Source organism: Hemicordylus capensis, chromosome 1 (genome assembly GCF_027244095.1).
Source record: "Hemicordylus capensis ecotype Gifberg chromosome 1, rHemCap1.1.pri, whole genome shotgun sequence".
Classification (NCBI taxonomy): Eukaryota; Metazoa; Chordata; class Lepidosauria; order Squamata; family Cordylidae; genus Hemicordylus; species Hemicordylus capensis.
In genome coordinates, this window is record NC_069657.1 from 268,210,195 (window position 1) to 268,228,031 (window position 17,837).

Sequence of the window (17,837 nt, forward strand, 5' to 3'; positions counted from 1 at the left end):
CGTCTCCAGTTGCCGCCAGCTCGGCTGGTGGCCACACAGGGATGGGATTTCTCGGTTGCTGCCCCGAAATTGTGGAATGTGCTCCCTGCTGAGATACGATCCTCCCCATCTCTGACAATTTTTAGAAAGCATTTGAAAACCTGCCTCCTCGCCCAAGCTTTTTCTGTTCTTTAAAATTTTAAGGTTTTAATTTGTGGCTGATTTTAAATTGTTTTAAGTTTTTGTATATATTTTAATTTGTTTTATACTATTGTTAACCACCCAGAGATGAAAGTTTGGGGTGGTGTACAAATGTTAATAATAAATAAATTATTTATATACCACTTTCAACTGGCCCTATCCACTCCCAGCACAGTACCTCCAGTGACTGTTGCTGGTATCTGTTTTATGTTTCTTTTTAGATTGTGGGCCCTTTGGGGACAGAGATCCATCTTATTTATTATTTTTCTTTGTAAACCACCCTGAGCCATTTTTGGAAGGGCAGTATAGAAATTGAATGGAGGGATGGATGGATGGATGGATGGATGGATGGATAAATAAGAGTTCCCAAAGTGGTTTACATAGATATAAATAAATGAAATGGTTCCCTGTCCCCTTAGGGCTCACAATCTAAAACAGAAACACAAGATAGGCACCAGCCACAACCACTGGAGGGATGCTGTGCTGAGGATGGATAGGGCCAGTTGCTCTCCCCCTGCTGAATAAGGAGAATCACCACTTTTAAAAAGGTGCCTCTCTGCTCAGAAACTTGTTGGCAGCCAGTATAGTTCTTTTTAAATGGGTATAATGTGATCTCTTTGGGTAACCCTGGAGACCAACTTGACTGCTGCATTCTGTACCAGCTGCAATATCCAACTCTATGTACCAACATAGAATGCATGTCAGAAGTCAAGTCTGGATGCTACCAGAATATGCAACACCGTTTTAAGATCATTTATCTCCAGAAATGGATGTCACTGGCGTATCAGCCAGACCCGATAGAAATCCCTCCTGGCCACTGCCTCAACCTGAGAAACCAGGGAGAGGTTTGGGTCCAGAAGTACTCCCAGACTATTCTTTCTTGGGGAGTGTATCCCCATACCGAACAATCAGGTCTAAGCTACTTCCTAGGTTCTGTCCTCCCACAATGAGTACCTCCATCTTGCTTGGATTAATCCTCACTTTGTTCTCCCTCATCCATCCCATTACTGCCTCCAGGCAGGCATTTAGGGAAGATAGGCAATTTTCTGATGAAGTTGACATGGAGAAATAGATTTGTGTGTCATCAGCATACTGATAATACCCTACACCAAATCCCCTGATGATCTCCCCCATTTCATATAAATGTTAAAGCACAGGAGACAGAAGCACGGGGCACCTGTCAGACCCCATACAATAGCTCCCATTTTGAAGAGCAACAATCTCCAAGAAAAACCATCTGGAACCTGAGAGGTAGGAGTGGAACCACTGCAAAGCAGTGCCTCCAATTCCCAACCCTTTCATGGGCTCCAGAAGGATACTATGATGGTATTGGAAGTCGACGGGAGGTCCAAAAGGATCAACAGAGTCACACTCCCCCTGTCAATTCCTAATTGGAGATCATCCAATAGGCTGACTGAAGCTGTCCCAACCCCATAGCCCGAATGGCAGTTTGAAATGGGTCCAGATAATCTGCTTCTTCCAAGTCTGCCTGAGCTGAGACGCCACCATAATCTCAATCACCTTGCCCAACAATGAGGAGGTTAGAGACAGGCCTATAATTGCCCAATTCTGAGGAATCCAATGCAGGTTTCTTCAACAGTGGTCTAATAATGGCCTCCTTGAGACAAGGAGGCATCCTTCCCTCTCTCAGAGAAGCATTAATGATCTTAACAAGACCCTCTCCAATGACCTCCTTGCCAGATCATATAAGCCATGTTGGGCAAGGATCAAGAGTAAAGCAAAGTATTCCAAGCAGCTTGTCCACATCCTCAGAAGTCACAAACTGAAGTTGATCCAATTTAACCAAGAGGAGCTGCTGGACACCTCTACAGTAGGCTCTGCAGTAACTGTGCAGTCTAGTTCCGCTCAAATACTAGAGATTTTATCTGCAAAAAAAATCATTAAGCATATTACAATGGTTAACCGATAGATCCAAATTCTTATGCAAGGGAGAACGGGCTTGTACTAGCCCTCTCACAACCTTAGGCAACTCTGCTGGACATGAGCTTGCAGAAGCAATGAAAAGAACTGCTTCTTTTCTATGTGCATTGCCAGAGCATAGATCTTCAAATGTGCTGTGTGTTGTAATCTGTCTGATTTGAGCTGAGTCTTTCTCCACTTGTGCTCCAGCCATCTACCTTGCCGCTTCAACCTCAACCTTCACAGTTCTTCCGTATACCAAGGGGCTAATTTAGAAATGGGTCAAAGAGGGCACTTAGTAAGTTCATTATTCCAATTTTCCACCAGGGCGTTGACAGAATTGCTGGCAGAATCAACCTTAAAGCCTTTCAAAGCTTCTTGGAATCCTATTGGATCCAATAGCCTTTTCAAACGGACCATCCTAATAGGTCATTTATCCCTGCAGAGGAGGGTTGTGGCTGTGAGTCCAACCTTATCCAGATGCTGGTCCATCCATGACAATGGGGAAATCACAGGAGTCCCCGCCTACGGAACACCATCTTGATCAGAGCAAAAAACCAAACTGAGAGTGTGACCAGCAACATGCGTTTGTCCAGAGACCACTTGGGATAGGCCCATAGTTGTCAAGGCTGCTATGAACTCCTGAGTTGATCTCGACAAGTTGGTTCCAAAGTGAACATTAAAGTCCCTCGGAACCATCGGTCTGGGAGACTCCAATGTCAACTGCGCAACCAAGTCAGTCAGCTCAGTAAGGGACTCTGTTTAATCAAAGTTTAATCTCTGTTTAATTTCAATGGGACTTAGTCATGACTAATTGTCTTTGGATATGAGCCATTCAATAGAACCTTACTAAATATTCAAATATTATATAGAGAATTGGATAAAGTTGCCAGGTGACTTTGGGCTTGCTACTATCTTTTAGTCTAACCTACCTTATAGAATTTGAGAGGATGGGATTGTTGTGAGGATAAAAGGGGAGGGGCAGATCATGTACATCATCTTGAGTTTCTTGGAAGAAGGGCAAGATGAAAGTTTAACAATAAATTATACAAATAAATTTATTAATTTTGCTCAAGTAATTAAACAGCTTTTCTCTCACAGTAGCCTATACCTAGTTCTAGAAACAGGTGAGCCCAAACTAAAAAAAAAAAAAAAAAGATGGTATAGGGTATTCAAAAGTGGTACCATATTCATTTTTAATCAACAGGGAGTGCCCCAACCTTGAAGGAGAAAAACCAAGGGGGAAAAATCAGCCATCTTTAACATAGGAAACTGCCATATACTGAGTCAGACCATTGGTCTATCTAGCTCAGTATTGTCTTCACAGACTGGCAGTGGCTTCTCCAAGGTAGCAGGCAGGTATCTCTCTCAGCCCTATCTTGGAGAAGTCAGGGAGGGAACTTGAAGCCTTCTGCTCTTCCCAGAGTGGCTTCATCCCCTGAGGGGAATATCTTGCAGTGCTCACACATCAAGTCTCCCATTCAGATGCAACCAGGGCAGACCCTGCTTTGCTATGGGGACAAGACATGCTTGCTACCACAGGACCAGCTCTCCTTTCTTTATTCTGCACATTTATTCTGTTAAACAGTGCAATAAAGTCACATCATCAGCAAAGCACTTCATGAAATGAAATCCCCAGCGGTTCACATAGAGAACTATTTCAACACTGTTTCCCAACTGGTCATTCTCAGAAAACACACAGATTCTTTAAAAAAAAAAAAAAAGAAGTTCTAATTTCCTAGAAGAAAGATTAATTCCAAGAATGCATGAGACGAAGGGAAGATAAGAAGTACTGGCATTTTTGCATGTTTTGCAAATAGGACTCCACTTGTGAAATGTTGAGCCCTGTGAACTATGATGGAGGCACAGGGCAGTAGTCCCAAGGTATCTCACACAACAGAAAATGAAATGGAGCTGAACTGAAGTGGCTGCACCTGAATTTCCAGAGCTCTGGAACAATCCTACTGGACTAAAAAAAAATTTTTTTTAATCGCTTTAGTAACAGTTGGGTACAGATGAAAGCTTTCCCAACATATCCCAAATTCCCAAAGCTCATAAATATTTACTTGCTAGGTTTCACAGATCTCTCGATCTCTCTCAAAAGGATATAGGGGAATACGACAATCTGGGAGCCAAGTTAGAAGAACCTGATGTCCATTTCCCCCCATTCTTTCTGCTTTGTTTCAGTTTTATTTTATTGCACACCAAATAAAAATCAATGACATCAGTTGGTACTCCCATCAAAGTCCACTGAACAATGTATTTGTTTGTCGAATTTGTAGACCACCCCAAATTTCTGTCTCTGGGCGGTTTACAACATAAAACAGATTAAAAATGAAAACTTTAAAACAATTTAAAACTACAGTCCAGCTAAAAAGCTTGGGTGAAAAAATACAAGTCTTTAGAATCAGAATCATTTTGTTTGTGGCCATAAGCCAAACAAAATTAGAACTATTGACTGTTAACAGGCATATATACACACAACATAAAATAACTAAAAGATACACAATCAGTCTCATAAAACCCCATGACGAGAAGTCAGTTTCATAGCCCCATATAAAAATTTAGCAACCAGTTTTGTAATGCTCTCATTAACATCCACGAGACATAAATTAAGATAAAATGAGTCAGGCCTTCCTTGAAACTGAACAAATAAAGGGGTCAGTAATTCTTTGAGTCACGAAACAGAGGACAGTACAAAAGTACATGGGCAACGGTTTCTAAGCAGCCCTCACCTCAAGAACATAGCCCCGATACAGGGGCATCCTTGCAAAACCTTCTAAGGAGCAAGGCAGACGGTAGAACATTCAGCCTGGATCGTGCAAAGACTGACCTCAGTTTGACCAGATGGAGCGTGGAAAGATATTTGGCAGGATGATTACGAGCAGGAAGGGAAATACCAAGATATATGGGAGAACAACATCTATTCACTAGGGAGACAATGCGTTGATACTCAATGTCTCTAAGATGTTGGATCGTAATAGCCTTGGTGCTGGTAAAAGAAAGGGACAATAAACTGGAGGGAGAAAGCCCCAAACTCAGCACTTTTTTGGTAACCACAGATAGCCAGGAGTTAGGGAAGTTGTCCCTCCACATAAGTTCGATGTACAATGATCCCTGAAACCCAAGGCAGAAGTTAAGCCAGCGAATTAGTGTAAGCTCCCAAGCCCAACAGGCAATGGAATAGGAACCCGACTCCAGGCACACAGTGGCATAAGAGACATTTCGGCACTCTAAAGATAGCTCTGAGAAATCTGAATAGAATCCACCTCCGACTGTATCCCCTGAATCCAAAGTGGAGCCCCAAAGAGCATTTGAGCAACAATTTTTACTCTGAATACTCTGAGAGCCATAGGTATGTATTGACCACCTCTAGTGAAAAAACCCCGAAGAAAAACATATAAAGTGGAACGTGCAGTATGGATCGCATGTAAACGCTGAGATTTCCAGTTAAGGTTTGACTGGAAATAAATACCAAGGTATTTAAACTTAAAAACCTGGTCAATCTTGATGTGATTGATACTCCAGCTGTAGACCTTCCTGGCATTCGAAAACACCAGCACCTTAAGTTTAGCAAAGTTGATGGTAAAATGGTTATCATTGCAATATTGGGCAAATGCTCTCAAAAGTCTGAGGAGACCAATTCGGGTCTGGGACAGAAGGATGGAATCATCTGCATATTGGAACACCGGAACCTGATGGTCTGCCAGCTTGGGGGAGTGAGCATCCACCTTATTCAGCTCAGAGGCCAGGTCATTGATAAATAAATTAAAAAGGGCTGGGGCCAGAAGACAACCTTGCCTGATTCCTCTAGACATGGCGATGGGGTCTGTCAGAGCCCCTTTCGGGTCAAACCTGACAGGAATAGAGGAGTCAGCATAGAATTGTTTTATCAGAAATAACAATCTTCTATCAACAGATGTTGTTGCAAGCTTGGCCCACAATAGCTCTCTAGGTATAGAGTCAAAAGCAGCTTGGAGATCCATAAATGCAACAAAAAGTTTGCCCTTAGTACTTGTATACTTAGTGGCCAAATGATGCAATAACATACAATGGTCCAGGGTGGAGTAGTTCCCATTCTTTCTGCTTTGTTTCAGTTTTATTTTATTGCACACCAAATAAAAATCAATGACATCAGTTGGTACTCCCATCAAAGTCCATTGAACAATGTATTTGTCGAATTTGTAGACCACCCCAAACTTCTGTCTCTGGGCGAATTACAACAACATACAACAGATTAAAAATGAAAACTTTAAAACAATTTAAAAGTACAGTCCAGCTAAAAATCTTGGGTGAAAAAATACAAGTCTTTAGGGACTTTTAAAAAGTCTACAATTACCATTTCAGTTGTTACATGATAAACCAACACATAGGCCCAGCACAGTTACTTAACAACACACTCTCTCTCCCCTCCCCTCTCTTTTTGCAGCCTCAGATAGCTGTAACACATGGCTGGTACATCCTTTTCAGCCTGGAGCTCCATGTGTTGTGTTCACAGCCTTCTGGGGGAAAGTTTTGAAAAATCTGTTGCTATTCTCCATAGTTCAGTTCCTGTGACATAAAACATTGGAAGATGCAATGTGAAAGGCTCACTAGATGCTGACATGTATTGCATACATAAGCATCCCTGTGTTGTCAATTCCAAGACTCTTAAACTGTTCAGTTAGTTTACCCCCCCCAAAAAAGTGTCATTCAAAAGCTACAGAGCCAACACATATGCTACTTCATTTAAGAAAAGTATTGGCTCACAGAGCATAGACTTCATTCTTAACACTGAACAGCCTAGGCTGCCCAGCTGCTCTGTGAGGTCACAGCTAAACCAAATAGCAGCTTGAGGGCAATGCAATGTAGTTTCAGTGTGACATCAGATCAGATCAGCCATTCTAGCAAGGTGCCATTTGAAAAGGCATTGGCCAATGGCCAAAGAAGAGCAGATTCCATTCTTTCTTTCCTTTTTAATGCTTGCTTTAGCATTTGTACATATAGTATTTTGAGTCTTCAAAGCACTTCACATGTATTATCTTGTTGAAATCCTTACGACAACCCTGTAAGGTGTGTGTGTGTCTTATCTAAAGCTACCAGGCGAGTTAATGAAAGAGGCGAGATAGAAACTCAAGATTTCAATTCATAGATCAGCCTCTTAACTGCTTAGCTTTCAATAGAGACACAACTTTTATAGTAAGCCAAGAACAAACCATTTGCATTATTATTGTAAAATGGATAGTTTATGCCACAGCTTGACAAATCCCAGGCAACAGGGATCCATGGTACCTAGAAATGTAACTGTGGCACCTAGACTAGGATGTCCAAAGGAAGAGTTATTTAATAACATCTTTATTTTATTTACATATTTATATCAATCATATTTATATACGGCCCAAAACTTGTGTGTCTGGGCTGCCTTTTTACAGCATTAACACAATTTAAAATTTAACACAACTGTAAAAACAGGGCTTCTCAGGAAGCACTCATAAAGGGGATAAAGAGAAACATATTTACCCTCCCACCTCCAGTGTCCACCACTCAATCTGGTAAATTTGTCAAAGGTCCATTGCCCGGCTCCTATATTGTTGGGTTGGTTCCTATATCCTAAAAAAATTGGTCAAGGCCTGCTCTAGGGAAGCCTTGAAGAGGCTAAGTAGAGAGGACAGTTTTTGCTCCCCCAGCCTGCACCGCCGCCCCTTCTCTGCAACTCCCTGACCTGGGGAGAGACTGGGGAGCACTCTTGGAACAGGATCTTACATGACACAGGGAGGAGCAGCAGAAAGCAGGGGAGGCACAAAAAGCTGTCTCCCTTGCATGAATGGAAGTGCCCCTGCTTGTACAGGTATCAACTTAGAATACAGAGCACCATGTTTCAGAAATAAAAAATGCTTGTCTCAAGCTTTAAAAAACCACAAAACTGGAATAGGGAATTGAGAAAGATCGAAGGTGCAGAACTATTCTCTCTCTCTCTCTCTCTCTCTCTCTCGCCTATTGGCCTGTATTAACTTTCCTCCTTCTCCTGACTCAGTTGATGTGTGTGCCACACCAGCAGCTGTCCAGTCCAGAAGCACTCCAGCCCTTCAGGATAAGAGACTGACTGATGCACCATGTGACACTTAATAGCAGCAGTAATTATTCGCATGTTATCACCTCTGTGAATTATTTCCAGTCGTGCATAGATGTATTTCACGCTGGGATGTATTTTTCACACATAGGCTGCCCTCCATGGAGCGAGTTTGTGTGAATGTGTGTGGGGGTGGGGTGGGGGGAGACAGCTGCCAGCTCCATGGCTAGAGTTGCAACCTCTTTTCTGGCAGAGATCATGCACCTTTAAACAGCTGCACAAGCAAGCAGAAGTTCAGCAGGTACAGCTTTCCCCAGCATGTTGTGACAGGGGAACTTGCAGCTGTTGAACTGCTGTCTTTCATGCTGCTGTTACAGGCACAACAGCCTTGCCAGAAAGAGAGAGGTACTAGCAACCTTATCCACAGCATACACTTTCAAGTATCTCAAACTTTACGGCAGGCTTTGGGTCCGATTGCTCAACACCCTCTTTCTCATTTGCAATGTCTGACACTTGTACCCAAGTTTAAAAATAGAACTTGGGCACGGTTAAGAAAGCAAACACAGTTGGTAAGGAAAAGAGTCAAATGTATAATGCAACCTAGAGAGACACTTCAGCTTTCATCTTGCCAAAGAACAACTTAGATCAATTTGCAGTGCACAGAAGAAGATAGTGTTTGCTTTATGTATACTCATGCCCTTAGTTGCAGAGCCAAAAAATGTTGTGGTGGTGGTGTATGTATGTATGTATGTAGCATAAAGAATTCTAGGAAAGATATTTCAGTGTCTTGGTTGCAAAACTGCGAGTTCATTTTGTGCAGTTCATAGCCCTTTCTTTCTGAATTCCCTAGCTGTTGATGTTGTTAAGGCAGAATGACATGTTATGAAAAAGAACAATGGAGGAAAGCACCCAACCTCGCTTAGTAAATTCCATGCTCTTTAATTGTATTTAAGTTTGGTCTTGCAGATAAATTTGATTTTAGTTAACTACCGGGGGGCGGACATGGATGGCAGAGTTGCTGTGAAGTAGTGTTCCACAAAAACCTTCATGTCACGGCAAAACCATTGGTTGAACTGGACATCGAATATCACATTTTAATAGAGATTTGATGCGCTACAATTTTTGTATTGAACATTTTTCTGGAGCAACAGTTTGTGAACCACAATTTTTGGCTGCCATTTCCCCCAAGATGGTGGCTAAAACTCAACTCAATTACCCAGCCGTTTAGTATGATACAGTGTCCTCAACATCTGTACCAATTCTCAAAACTCTGGGGTTTTAACTATTTGCTAAAAATTGACTGAAAGTGACTGACCAAATGGGACAAGTGATTTACAGGAAACAAATATGTATTCACTTGTGAAGCACAAAATAAAAGTTATAGAACTTAAAGAATTGATAGGATGTAACCTATGCCGTCACACTTTTGAAAGAAGTTTATAGTAATCTGTTCTAAAAGCATCATCTCTAAAGGCATCCTTCCGCCTTTAGTAAATCCTAGTATAGAAGCCTTGCAAACACAGGTCTTCTTAAATACTAGTTGGATCTACTGCCATTTTGTCCATTATCAGAATAAACCAGATAGGTACACTAAAGCATCTTCTTCACAGTGGGGAGTGTGCAAGAAACTGGCAAAAACAATTACATTAGTGGCCACAGCAGCTAGATGAGCCCATCATTTATTTATTATGGTCCACAACTAGCCAACAATTACAATAATCAACAGTTACAGGCAATATAATTTAAAATACTCCGATAGTAAATAATAATGAATAATACTAAGACTACCAGCCCACCACCAGCACAACACATGTAACTTACATAACATAAAAGGTTAACTATTTGTTTCCTGATATTATGAGCAGTGGCACAAAATTTGGCCACACAGTAGGTAATCTCAGCACTGGAATCAGATAGCAGGAGATTTACATAAAAGTCATCTGGCCTGCCTGGATAGTGTAATAAAATTGGACCAAAAAGAAGAGAATTTATATCTCTATAAAATACACAATAAAACAATATATGCTCCACTGACTTGATCATGCCTGAGTGGCAGGGGCAGAGCTGTTGGGAATAGGGCGTACAGTGAAACCTACCCTCCAAAACAGCTGAAGGTAACACATTTAGAACGGGCCAAAGTAAAGGCCTAGCGGAACTTAGGGAAAGTTTGTTTAATTAATTAGCCAGGAATAAGATTTGTCTAGGATTTCTGCAACCACACAGTGTGTTTGTGCTCTGTCCTTTTGAAGCGCAATATCCCAAAGGCACTTGCAAATTGATTATTTGGCTTTAAGAAGGCCTATACAAGCCAGATCTGAAAGCGGGAGGCCATAACACCAAACTTTCTTCACCACATTTTCTCATCTAGAAGAAAAGCTACCCATCAAGCTGAGGGCGGCCAAACCAGAAGGGTTGTAGATTAATTTGAGCCAATAATTGAAAATAAGCGACCAAATGCAGTCTTCAATTGGGATTAACCTAGTTCCAATTCTCCGTAAAGCATGTGTTATGTAGTGTGGAACACCAAGAATAGATCTAAGAAACTTGAACTGTAACACTTCCAGAGAATGAAAATTTGGATATATACAAATTTGGGCACCATACAATAATTGAGATGTTACCTCACTCTGAAAGGCTTTCATTGCTGCAGGTATATATTTACCTCCCTAGAGAAATAGAATCTAGACAGCACAATTGCACTTCTATGTGCACCTTGGGTAACATTAACCAAATGAGCCTTTCAGGAGCCATTTGATTGGAAAACCACCCCTACATATCTGTCATTTTTTAGCTGCTCTATTCCTTGGCCATTAATCTGCCATCTGTGTTTGGAGTATTTCTCGGTGAACGCCATGACCTTAGTTTTGTGATAGTTAATTTCTAATCTTTCCTCCAAACAATAGGCAGCAAACAACTCAAGGGCTCTTTGCAGACCTATTTCAGAAAAGGATATTACCACCTTATCGTCCGCATAGAGAAGTGCAGGAATTGGATAAGAGGCCAATTTAGGAGGGTAGAATCTAGAATTTTGTAAGACTTTCACCAGCGAATTTATGTAATAGTTAAATAACAGAGGGGGCTAAAATACAGCCCTGTTTTACACCCCTCTGGACTGGAACTGGGCCTGATAAACAGCCCTGCTGATTACACCTCACCTTCAGATAGTTGTTTTGATGAAGCATACGAATAAGAGCAAGCAATCTACGATCAATAGAGGAAGTATCCAACTTTACCCAAAGTCTTTCCCTGGAAATAGAATCTAAGGCAGAATAATAAATGCAACAAACAGGGTTCACATGGCCTGGAACTGTACTTCTCTACCAAGTGTTGTAAGACTAGATATTGATCTATCGTAGATTGGCCAGTCCTGAAGCCTGCCTGTTCCTTAGCCAGAATATTCCCACTGTCTAACCAGGGACCAAAATTTCCAGCATAAATGTCTGGCATAAAGCTTCCCCAATACACTAAGTAAACTAATCAGCCACCAGATTTTGTTTAATAGTTCTTGGAAAGAACTTTTCTGATATAAGGGATTAGCCCAGGTCCCACGAAGATGGGATATATGATTACACTGTATGCTGGAAGTGTTGGATTTTTGTACATCCCCATCACGAAGGTGAAATCACCTCCCTTTTATGTCTTCCTCTAACTTTTCCATGGTGTGTCTTATTTTTTGGCTAAGTCAGAAGTGATGCAGGTGCAGAATCTATTCCTAACCTCTGCAGTTTGCAGCAATCTACAAAATTTACTTTTTTTTGCAAAAGGAACATTTTTTGCAAAGTGTTCTTCACTCTTCCTGGCCTGAGCTCAGAAAATAAAATCACATTTCTAAACCCTGATTTCATTAAGTGCCAAGTCAGTATTTCCAGGTTTTCTAAGAGCAAGCAACTGAAGGCACAATATAGCTAAATTAAACATGAAAAATCATCTTCAGGAAGCTTCTTAACCAAAATGCTGCTATTTATTTATTTATTGAATAAATCTGTATACTACCCACTACCAAAGTCTCTAGGCAGTTTACAGAATAAAAGAAACCAAGAATTTAAACGATAACACATAAAACCAGATTAAAATATCCATCAAAACACCAACTAATTAAAAAGCTTGGCTGAAGAGATGTGTCTTCAGTTATTTCCTAGAAGTCAACAGGGATGGAGCAGCTCTAATCTCAGCAGGAAGTGCATCCCACAGTCCTGGGGCAACTACAGAGAAGGCACACCTTTGAGTCGTCACTAGATAAGCTGGCGGCATCCTCAGATGAACCTCCCCTGAAGATCTTACTGGATGGTGGGGTTCATAATGAATAAGGCATTCTCTTAAATACCGTGGGCCCAAGCCGTTAAGGGCTGTATAAGTAATAACCAGCACTTTGTATTTGGCCTGGAAACCTATTGTTAGCCAGTGCAGATCATTTAGAATTTGAGTAATATGTTCTCTACGGGACATCCAATCTGGCGGCAGCATTCTGCACCAATTGCAGCTTCCAGACTATATACAAAGGCAGCCCCATGTAGTCAAGCCTGGAGGTTACCAGCATGTGCACCACTGTCTTAAGGTCACTCATTTCCAGGAAAGGGCACAGTTGGAGAACCAGCTGAAGCTGATAAAAAGCACTCCTGGCCACCGCCTCCACCTGAGGTATCAGGGAGAGGGATGGGTTCAGAAGTACTCCTAAACTGTGAACCTGTTCCTTCTGGGGGAGTGTAATCCCAACCAGAACAGGCAGATCTATCCCATTTCCCGAACTGTGGCTTCCTAGAGTGAGCACTTCCATCTTGTTTGGATTCAGTCTGTTTGTTATCCCTCATCCAGCCCATTACTGCCTCAAAGCAGGCATCTAGGGAAGTTATGCCATTGCCTTATGAAGCCAATGTGGAGAAGTAGATTTGAGTGTCATCAGCATACTGAACACCCCGCACCAAATCCTGTGATGCTCTCCCCCAGCGTTTTAATGTAGATGTTAAAAAGCATTGAGACAAAATGGAGCCCTGAGGGACACCATACAAAAGCTCTTGCTTTGTAGAACAACAGTCTCCAAGTAACACCTTCTGAAATCTGCCCAAGAGGTATGAGCGGAACCACTGTAAAGCAGTGCCTTCTACACTCAGTACCCACAGGTGACCCAGAAGGATGTCATAGTAAATGGTACAGAAAGCTGCCAAAGGATACAAAAGGACCAACGAAGTCACACTCCCTCTGTCAATTTCCCTTTGGAGATCATCCATCAGGCTGACCAAAGCAGACTCCACACCCAGTCACAAACTGAAACTGATCCAATATAACCACACAGGGCAAGCTACTAATGACAATAGAGGCTGTTCAAAAGGAATCCATTTCATACACTTAAATTTATGTCTGAAGTAACTATTTTTCCCAAATACAATGCAAGCTTTTGTGCACTGACGTCAGGATGAAGTCGGAATTCCTGTTCCTCTCTCAGCAAGTCATTAAACATGTTGTCTGGCCCTCCATAGTTTTTTAAACAAATTTTAAAGGGTGCACCTACAGGGGGGCCTAATCAGGATCAGGAACATGGTGCATGAAGAGGAGATATTCAACTTCTTCCCCTTGTACTGCAGTCTTGAAGAACACCCACCCACAATATCCTGTTAGCCCTGGGAGGGAAGCTTCCATTGGTACCAATGAAAACATCCCTCTGGAGGCCAACAACAGCTTCCTACTGATCACCCCACCTCCTCCCCCGCCTCCGGTGCTCCCATGAATGTTATTTACATTGCGGGGAGGGGGAGCTGGAGGGCCAAGCTACTAATCTAATTAAATGTGCTGTTTGGCCCTAACAGACTGCATTTTCATGAGTTATATGTCTCCAATTAAAAGACATTGGGCCTTTCTAGACAGCAGTGAACTGCAGGATGTACAAAGCTTTTGTGCAAGTTCCAAATATGACCAGATATGATCTTACTCCCTGTACACATGCGGCTGCAAGTTTCCATGCTACTTCCTTGCGTGATCTTATCCCCTGTACACACATGAGCAGGAAATTTGTGTGATTTTCGCAGTGCCACCTGCTGACTAGTTCTTGCATTCTTTCTGAACCCATCCTTTCCCCCAATCACCACAAAAGTAATAATGAAAGAGGGTGTCGTCTTTTTCAGAATGCAAAAGCTAGCTGTGAAAAATGACACAAAGCCCCTGTCTGGAATATGTACAGAGGATAAGATCGCACTATGAAGCAGTGTGGAAATTTAATGCAGTGTATCTACAGGGGGTAAGATTGTGCTTGGAACTTGAACAAAGATTTTGAACATCCCAGAGTTTACTGCCAAAGACCCACTGACAGCACAATCCTATGCATGTAGGCTGAGAAGTAAACGCCATTGAATTTAATGGGGTTTACTCCCCAGTAAGCACTGTAGGATGGCAGCCTTAATCTGACTACTGTATAATACATTAGTGAGTTTACTAATTACTACTAGATCAAGTCAAATAGTTTCAGATAAGATAGAGACTGGTCTTTGCCATTATACAATCACTTTCTTCCTTAAACTATTATATATCTAGGTAATATTTCAGTGGTGGAGCATATAATTTGTATGCAAAAGATCCCAGGCTGATTTCATCCAAAATGTCTCAGCTGGCAGGGCTGAGAAAGACCTATACCTGCATCGTGCAGTGGTTAAAGCATTGGACTAGGATCAGAGAGACCCAAGTTCAAATTCCCGCTCTGCCATGAAACTCACTGGGTGACTCTGGGTCAGTCACTTATCTGACCTACCTCAACAGGGTTGTTATGAGAATAAACATAACTGTGTAGAGTGCTCTGGACTCTTTGGAGGAACAGCAAGATATAAATAAATAAAATAGCAGCGGTTGTCAAAAGTAAACAGCTTTGTGTTAGAATCAGAGACCCGACTCAGCAGAAGGCAGCCTCTTAAAAGTTCCCCTATAGGGAGAGACTAGTGTGGTTCTCCAGAGGGAGTACAGAATGACAGAAGATACAAGGAGATCCACCACCAGTTGTCATCTACAAACCTTTATAAATCAGAAGCATAGACATCTAAGAGTTTAAAGTCATATATACCTTTCCCCATACAACTACAGCACGCCATAGAAAAATATAGTAGTTTAGCAGCTTTGAAAACAATACAGCAGTAACTTACTTTTTGGAGAAAAGTACATTAAGTTTGAAGGGGTGGGGCTGAATATTTCTATTTCTCCCCATTATTTGGTTATCCAATGGAATGTAGATGCAAGCTAATTTGCTGCTGATATTTTGGTTCTTTCCATTTCTATAGCATGCTTACGTTCTGGTGTACAGGTGAAACTCGGAAAATTAGAATATCGTGCAAAAGTCCATTAATTTTAGTAATGCAAATTAAAAGGTGAAACTGGTGGCGCAGCCCCTGGTGGCGCAGTGGTAAAACTGCTGCCCTGTAACCAGAAGGTTACAAGTTCGATCCTGACCAGGGGCTCAAGGTTGACTCAGCCTTCCATCCTTCCGAGGTCGGTAAAATGAGTACCCAGAATATTGGGGGCAATATGCTAAATCATTGTAAACCGCTTAGAGAGCTTCCAGCTATAGAGCGGTATATAAATGTAAGTGCTATTGCTATTGCTAAACTGATATATGAGACAGACGCATTACATGCAAAGCGAGATAAGTCAAGCCTTAATTTGTTATCATTGTGATGATCATGGCGTACAGCTCACGAAAACCCCAAATCCACAATCTCAGAAAATTAGAATATTACATGGAACCAAGAAGACAAGGATTGAAGAATAGAACAATATTGGACCTCTGAAAAGTATAAGCATGCATATGTATTCAGTACTTGGTTTGGGCCCCTTTTGCAGCAATTACTGCCTCAATGCGGCGTGGCATGGATGCTATCAGCCTGTGGTACTGATGAGGTATTATGGAAGACCAGGATGCTTCATTAGCGGCCTTCAGCAATTCTGCATTGTTTGGTCTCATGTCTCTCATCCTTCTCTTGGCAATGCCCCATAGATTCTCTATGGGGTCAGGTCAGGCGAGTTTGCTGGCCAATCAAGCACAGTACACTGTATACTTTTCAGAGGTCCGATATTGTTCTATTCTTCAATCCTTGTCTTCTTGGTTCCATGTAATATTCTAATTTTCTGAGATTGTGGATTTGGGGTTCTCATGAGCTGTACGCCATGATCATCACAATTATAACAAATTAAGGCTTGACTTATCTCGCTTTGCATGTAATGCGTCTGTCTCATATATCAGTTTCACCTTTTAATTTGCATTACTGAAATTAATGGACTTTTGCACGATATTCTAATTTTCCGAGCTTCACCTGTATTATCTACCGCCGCCTCCGGCCCCCCGACACCTTTCCTATAAACCATTAAGATAATATATGAAAAAGTTACTGTCTTTCTAGCATGACAAACAAGTGAGTTTTTTTCTCCTTGCACCCCCCCCGCCCCATCCTATTATAGATTTTGCTATATTTCTCTTAGACTCCATTAAGATTTCCCCTCAAAGTAACCAATGAATGCTAAACAAGCAAAATGAGGAGTTGTGTTGACTTCACTGGACAAATTGCTTTTGTGGGGTCTCAGAAGAACACATTTTAAGCTGAACAGTCAAACTGCTTTTGCTGACATGACTCACTGAAGAAAACAGAAAACACTTGCAATATATTTCCATAGGTGATCAGCTGCTGTTAAAATCCACACAGAAATAGAAGCCTTCCATCCAGGGGCGTAGCTAGAGAAGAGGGGGCCTGTGTTCGTCCCTCTACCGGGCGGCCCCTTGGAGTGAGGGAGATAATGGGGGAAAATGGGGAGTGGTGGATCTGGGGGCCCCTCAAGTGCTGGGGGCCCAGGCTCTTGGAACCCATCAGCTCAATTATAGCTACACCCAAGACATGACAATTTAAAGGGATAGATGGCTTAGTAAAAATGAATTGAGAAGCTCCACCACACAAAGAAATCTTACCTGGGGTTACAACATGTCTTGAAACTGCACTTTATTTTTTTTTAAAAAATGCAAGATCCTTACAGCTAGACGAGTTTTGGCTGGCTTGACTTTACCAGGGCACAATTATGATGTTTGTGGAGGTGCAATTTTCATTTTACCTCCTGTTTCAGTTTTCACTACACTGCTACAGATGTCACACAGACAGCTAAGAGGAGACATCAAAATGTTTTATTACATTCCTAGTCAGAGGCCCTATTTCCTTCCTGCATGAGAAAACCATATTCTGTACTGGCCAAGCTTGATCTCCATGAACAGAGTGGAACTATTCAGCATGGGATCCATTGATCAGTGGAAGAAATTCAAGTTGATTTTGGCAGCTCCTTCAGCAGCATAAAAACCACAAATGGGTCCTGTAATTGTATCACAGTTTCACACCAGCTACGCAACACAAGATCAAGATGCGGCCCGAATTATTCCTAGCTGTCCCATAATTCAGTGCTGTACCACGCCACCCTCCAATTTGCTCAGTATAAAGTACATCACACATCACTGCATCAGAGCAGAGATTTGACACTGACAAAGCTAAATATTCCCTTGACAAGGATCACTGTTGAAATGCATTTGGAATAATAAAAGGAATATACCAGTACAGCAACTGCCTGTTTCAGTATTCCAGAACACCACCAAAGTACCATTTCATTATTTACCATGATGTGCAACACGCTGGAATATAAAACAGAACTATAAGGTATTTGTATCCTTATCCTAAATATC

General features: G+C 41.7%; 1 protein-coding gene across 1 annotated transcript in view; it reads right to left on the reverse strand.

Annotated features, from left to right (window-relative positions):
* The window catches only part of FKBP1B (FKBP prolyl isomerase 1B), a 57,406-nt gene that overhangs the window by 35,652 nt on the left and 3,917 nt on the right, over positions 1-17,837 (reverse strand). The gene's annotated exons all lie outside the window — the stretch shown is intronic.